Source organism: Macrobrachium rosenbergii, chromosome 21, assembly GCF_040412425.1.
Source record: "Macrobrachium rosenbergii isolate ZJJX-2024 chromosome 21, ASM4041242v1, whole genome shotgun sequence".
Classification (NCBI taxonomy): domain Eukaryota; kingdom Metazoa; phylum Arthropoda; class Malacostraca; order Decapoda; family Palaemonidae; genus Macrobrachium; species Macrobrachium rosenbergii.
The window spans coordinates 37,806,773-37,813,510 of NC_089761.1; the positions used below are offsets into that span (position 1 = coordinate 37,806,773).

The 6,738-nt window shown below is 31.5% G+C and overlaps 1 protein-coding gene across 1 annotated transcript in view; it reads right to left on the reverse strand.

Moving 5' to 3' along the window:
• LOC136849954 (probable U3 small nucleolar RNA-associated protein 11) overlaps positions 1 to 330 on the reverse strand; it is a 176,069-nt gene extending 175,739 nt beyond the window's left edge. The window contains exon 1 of the mRNA XM_067123479.1: positions 270 to 330. The gene's annotated coding sequence lies outside the window, so the exon portion shown is untranslated. The remainder of the gene's footprint in view (positions 1 to 269) is intronic.
• Positions 331 to 6,738: the final 6,408 nt, after the last annotated feature.

Consider the following 6,738-nt stretch of genomic DNA (forward strand, 5'->3'; position numbering starts at 1 on the left):
ATATATATATATATATATATATATATATATATATATATACATAGTATTTTAGTTAATGTTATATTGACACCCTTCATTCATACGAAACAAATGGGACCACTGGATTCCAATTTCTATTCGTTTTATTTTTAGAATTGTTCTGCGTTCACTCTTAAGAAGTTTTTAATATCAGTTTGAATGAACTTATAGTTATTTTCAAAATGTGACAAGATTATAGCAGAAGAGCGAGAATATATGTTAAAAAATATATCAACAAAACAGTAAGTTACCTTTTTTTCAATTGATGACATTTCAGTTGCTGGGCATATGTCTTGAAAATACGAGTATCTGAGTATCTGATCCTGAAAGAAATAAAAGACAATATGATAATTATAATGTGATAAAATTGATGAAGATTTAAAAATGATAGAATTCAAGTCATCCACTGTGCAAATATTCATGCCTGACATATCACATTACCTTTGGCCCTTCATAAAAGTTTATCATATTTTTCCCATAAAGAAGCTGCCGTTTTGTACAAGAGTTTACCTTTACTAGGAGCCTATCCTCTATACACACACACAAACACTCTCTCTCTAAGCAAAAATCACACTCTGTTATTTTACATATATATATATATATATATATATATATATATATATATATATATATATATATATATATATATATATATATATATATATATATACATATACACACACACAAACACACATAAGCAAAATCACACTATACACACACATATATATATATACAAACATACATATATATATATATATATATATATATATATATATATATATATATATATATATATATATACACACACATTCATACATACATTCATACATATATATATATGTGCTTATGAGTCAATAAATACATAGACGAAAAAAGACCCATAGGCTATCTTTATCTTAAATAAAAACCAAACAACCAATTATCTCTACCCACGAAGGGGTATACGACGCGGAAATCGCCCGCGAGTCTCATTAAAGGCCGGGTAATCCTCGAGAATACGTAATGTCACTCAGCCTCTCCAGATGAGATGAACAAACGCCTAGGTGTGGTAGTCTCCGCTTCGCGCGCGAGGATTAATCTCGAAATTAAACGGTTAGTATCTCCCCCGAACACGCCTTATACGAGATTGGCATTCTATGCCCCCGATAATCATCTTCGGAGTTAATGGGAACCGCGCGGGGAGTGCGGAGTTACGGTCTCTCAAATCTAGGGGTCTCATGTTTCAGTTTGGTTTAGTTTTTTTTTTTTTAGTTCAAAGTCATATCCGGGGTGAGGAAGCATTTAGGCTGATTGAGGGATAGATCCTTTTTAATTATATTTTCTCTATTTTTTTCATTATATGTATGTATGTATATACCGTATATACATATTTATATATATAAGTATACACTGTCTATATAACTATATATCTATATTATATATATAATATATAACTATACATTTATACACACACACACACACACACACACACACACACACACATATATATATATATATATATATATATATATATATATATATATATATATATATATATATATATATATATATATATATATATATATATATATATATATATATATATATATATATATATATATATATATATATATATATATATATATATATCATCTGTGTGCGTGTATGTATGCATGCGTATGTGTGTGCACAATTACTGCCCACATGCAAGTTTAGCTATTCTGGTCTAGCGAAGGTTTTTACATCGGGTCAAATCAGCGTCTATAAACCTACCGATGCAAGAAAGGGTTGGGTAATTCATTCGCACCTGTTCTAATGGTCTGGAACGATACTCAGAGAGAATCGTTAAATAAGGAATACCAGAAGAAAGCTTTTATGATTTATTTGGAGTACGTTCTGAAGAGAAAGACAAAAAAATGAAAGCGACCGCCGGATTCATGAGCATAGGTCTAGCGTTTGCGCGGCCAAGATTCCCTTTATTGTCGTTACCATTGTTAAAGGCTTTTTCTTTGGCAGTTTTATTAAATAACGTTTACCATAGACGAATTATTTTTATATATCTGAGTTAAAGTTGTGATTATAATAAGGTTTAGATGATACGGCACCTTACCAAATGAGCAGTTCGAGGGCATGGGTCTAGCCTTGGATACCAAACTACAGGTTCTTGCTATTACCAATCTATGAAATATACCGTTTGACGAAAACATAGACGAACTATTCTTATATATTCGAGTTAAAGTTGTGTTTAAAATAAGGTTTAGATGATACGGCACCTTACCAAATGCGTGGTTCGAGGGCATAGGTCTAGCCTTGGACACCAAAATACGGGTTCTTGCTCTTACCAACCTATGAAATATACCGTTTGACGAAAACTGAAATAAAACCAGGAATTGTTACACATTAAAAAACATGTCAATATTTTTACTCTGAATCGAATAAATGAAGTTGTTTTAAACGGCTTGTTTAATTAAGCCGTCCTGAAATGCTCCCACCGAGCATGACGCTTCGGGCTTGTGTTGATAGAACGCATTTTTTTTTTGACAGCTCTACCTCTGCCTTTACGCATCTAAATCTATAAAACAGATGGCATAGACGGTATCCTATAGGCCTACCTGCTGCAAATAATTATCAGTGACTGACAAAATGCAAGAATCCTTATGCATCAGAGCAACCGGTTTACGAGACGTTGACACAACCGGCAACCTATATAGGCCTATAAGCCTAAGCACCTACTAAACATTCTTAATAACGAGCTTAATGTTTTATGCTTTATATCACGTATAAATAAAGTAAATGGCGTTCTGATTTCAAAGATGATATCGCCATAGCATTCATACGGCACAATAAAAGGCAAAGAATATTAGAAAAGTTAACACAGGAAGCTTATCTATCTACGGCTATCGAGACATACGTCTAACACCCATAACATTAAGGGTCAATAATCTCCGTTAAACTTTACTTACCTGTGCAATATTATTCCAATTTGTTCTTGAGGAGTTCTTGTATCCATTTCTGTAGCTGTATGCTGCGCAAAGTAATATTACGAAGATAACGAGCGAAAAGATTTGCACAAAACACTAAGCACATACTCAATTTCCCTAGTTCCCAGGTGACTGAGGCTGAGAGTAACGCCGCCCTGGTGGCGGCGCTCCAAACTAGGTAGTACTACTGTAGTATAAAGAGATCCTCGGTTATTATTGGCTCTATAAGCACACTGTGGGTGTAAAACATGTTTTTATGCAGATTATATATATATATATATATATATATATATATATATATATATATATATATATATATATATATATATATATATATATATATATATATATATATATATATACCATACTTAATTATGATTATATAAACAAATCCAAGCATATTATCATTGCTTCGATATCTCAGATGGTAGATATGCATAGGAATGACCTTGTATATATGAATACACAAAATACGAACGCACATACATGTATATATACATGTTTATAAGTATATATACTTACACCACACACACATATACATATGTATCATAAAAAACCTGCATACTTCTTCACTTCATTACCGTCTAGTAGGCTTAACTAGGCTCGCGTTTGGATTATACCTGGGCGATGATTACACGCACGATGGAAAAGTTAATTTGACTTAGAGTACGAAACAAGTCTGAATGATGAAAAGAAACTTATTATAACCAAAAAATGACAATTGTTTTCCTCCATGAAATGGTTTCAATTTTGGTGACTCTTTTGAAAATGCAGATCTTGGGTTGGGAGATTCATAATGTCTTCTTATGACCACTTAGAGATTGCGTTGCATAATTGGTTGTTAGAAATCTAAGTACAGGAGTTATAGTAAGGAGCTATAGTAAGGGAGCTATGGTTGTAGTAAAGGAATTATAAAGGTGTGATTATATAAAGTATTTGCCAATGAATAAGTAAATGTTATTTCCAATTCAAAACGTCTTGTACATTTATAAATTTTTGTCAGGGTTTTTATTTTTATTCTGTTGTTAAAATCTTTCTCTTTCTTTAAAAAAAAAAAAGAAAGGTACGCAAACGAATTTTATTTTTGTTTTATTATTAAAATCTTTCCCTTTCTTTTCAGAAAAAAGGAAAGGTACTTAAAAAAATTAAATTTATCTATTCTGTATTCTATATGGATGGTCATTTTTGATAAATTATTAAGCTCTCTCTCTCTCTCTCTCTCTCTCTCTCTCTCTCTCTCTCTCTCTCTCTCTCTCTCTCTCTCTCTCTGTTTAGAAATCTGTGTGTGGGCGTGTGTGTTTAATCTTTCATAGCTATAACAGTTCACATTGACAGCTTAAAACCTTCCAAGACTTTGCTAGTAATAGTCAACTGGCTCCAAAGAGCAACCAAGAAGTTTATGGAGCAGACGTGTTGGGAATTCGCCTCAAATATTCATTGAACTTCTTTAAATTTAACTTTGAAAAATATTATATTTCCTCTAAAAATATACATAAATAAAAAAATCCCACGTGAAACTTGAGAGAAAGTAGAATGTCGTTCGAATTTCCAAAAGAAAAACCGTAAAAAGAATTAGGATATTTGTATATGCATACAAGGTGCCACTTGCGAAAAAGTGTCATCATCTTAAAAATGAGGGATAAAGAACGTAAAAAAAGGATATCTGCATATTTCGAACGCAAAAATCGAAACGGGTGAGGAGGAGTTTTAAAAAACCGGAGGAGAAGCAACGAATAAAAATCTTAGGAACTCCCGATATTCATAAAAGGTCCCGGATATTTTTGGAAATGCGTCACGAAGCGTTCGTTTTTCTTCTTCATTTTTTTTTTTAAACTTTATTTCTTTTAAATGACGGTGAATCTTATATCTTACTATTGTATATATCATCCTTTTCAAAATTCATAGGGCACACAAGCATTTTATATATATATATATATATATATATATATATATATATATATATATATATATATATATATATATATATATATAAATATATATATATACACAGATATGTATAAGAATATATGTCTGTTTAGGCTTCTCAGAATGTTTTCAGGTGTGAGGCTGCAAGGTGGCTGGGTAGACTGGTGGGCGGTAATTTAGAATCGATACAAGGACCTACATAATATGTATATATATATATATATATATATATATATATATATATATATATATATATATATATATATATATATATATGTGTGTGTGTGTGTGTGTGTGTGTGTGTGTGTGTGTGTGCATCTATGTAGAGAGGAAAAGAAGTGTTGAATACGAGATTGCACAAATAAATTCATTTGCAAGCACATGCATGCATTCTGATCCCATACGCCATAGTGAAACCAAAAAAGTTAAGGATTCGGTTACATGCACCAATAGATTATTAACTCTATATTTATGTTCCATTTTCATCCCCTTGCCCGGATAAACGAGGGAATTGGGAGTGGGGCAAACCTCCCTGCTTTGCAAGGAAGAAAAGTCAGTTTCTCTTAAATTTTCAACCAAATTTGAGAATCTAATGTCAGAGGTTGTGGAACGATTGATCAGCAGTGAATGACAGATAGTAAAACATGCATAATCATACAGATCACCTGATCAGTGAAGTTGAGGATTCTGGTCAGTATCCGGACGGGTGACCACTTACAGATCACTATATCCTTTTAAACAAACAACCTCCCACGGTGTCAGAAAACGACCCGGATGACTCTCTTTCACGAGCTGCCCTGGGAGTGGCGAGCGGTGTAGCTTTAAAACCCCGGATGAAGAGAAATTAAGCTTTTTTGAAGTCCCGTCTGGATACCTGTTCGATACCTGTCAGGTGAACATTAAAAGGATTTTAGGCGCGCTGCGTGAGAGCTGGACCTTGTTTTCCAGGACGAATGAAATGCTGGAATTTAGCTCTGGCGTCGAGTGAAGGGAAATGCATAAAATTCATTTTGATAAGTTACTTATATTTTTATCTGTTTATTAATTTGGTAATTTATTTATTTTTCTTTTTTTAATAAGTGAGATTTCTTTATATGTTTTTCGTTTTATCTCCTCTTACTTCTTTCTAATGAACGCCATATTCTTTGAAAGATGGCTTCTATGGGCTTGCTCCGTGTGAATAGGGTTCATCTTCTGAATAATAATAATAATAATAATAATAATAATAATAATAATAATAATAATAATAATAATAATAATAATAATAATAATAATAATAATAATAAAGGAAAAAGCAAGGCAAAGTTTGAGGACAAAAATGAAGTCGAAACATGAGACAAAATGATAAGCTATTGGTGTTTATTCTTCATATTTCTCGTCATCACTTAACGATTGAGTTCATAACCTCTCTCTCTCTCTCTCTCTCTCTCTCTCTCTCTCTCTCTCTCTCTCTCTCTCTCTCTCTCTCTCTCTCTCTCTCTCTCTCTCTCTCAGTTGGCTTTTGCATTTATTGTTGGTTTTCGAACTTACCTATCCAACTAACCAATGATAAGCTATTCTTACAATGGGATAAAAGAATTATCATTTAATTTATATATATATATATATATATATATATATATATATATATATATATATATATATATATATATATATATATATATACACATACATATATATACATATATATTGTTTGTATAATCATATACATATATATATATATATATATATATATATATATATATATATATATATATATATATATATTTATATCAAAATCTCTATCTGTTAGCGAACAAACTTAACGTCACTATATTTTGATGTACGAACGAAA